The sequence below is a fragment of the Arachis duranensis genome, chromosome 9 (assembly GCF_000817695.3).
Source record: "Arachis duranensis cultivar V14167 chromosome 9, aradu.V14167.gnm2.J7QH, whole genome shotgun sequence".
NCBI classification, from domain to species: domain Eukaryota; kingdom Viridiplantae; phylum Streptophyta; class Magnoliopsida; order Fabales; family Fabaceae; genus Arachis; species Arachis duranensis.
Window position 1 is genome coordinate 34,931,391 of NC_029780.3, and position 248 is coordinate 34,931,638.

Sequence of the window (248 nt, forward strand, 5' to 3'; positions counted from 1 at the left end):
CAGACCCTTCCTAGCCACAGCAAAGGCTGTGATTGATGTTGATAGGGGAGAATTGATCATTCAAGTGAATGAAGAATCCTTGGTGTTTAAGGCTCAAGGATATCCCTCTGTCACCATGGAGAGGAAGCATGAAGAGCTTCTCTCAAAACAGAGCCAAACAGAGCCCCCACAATCAAACTCTAAGTTTGGTGTTGGGAGGCCACAACCAAATTCTAAGTTTGGTGTTGAACCCCCACATTCAAACTCTT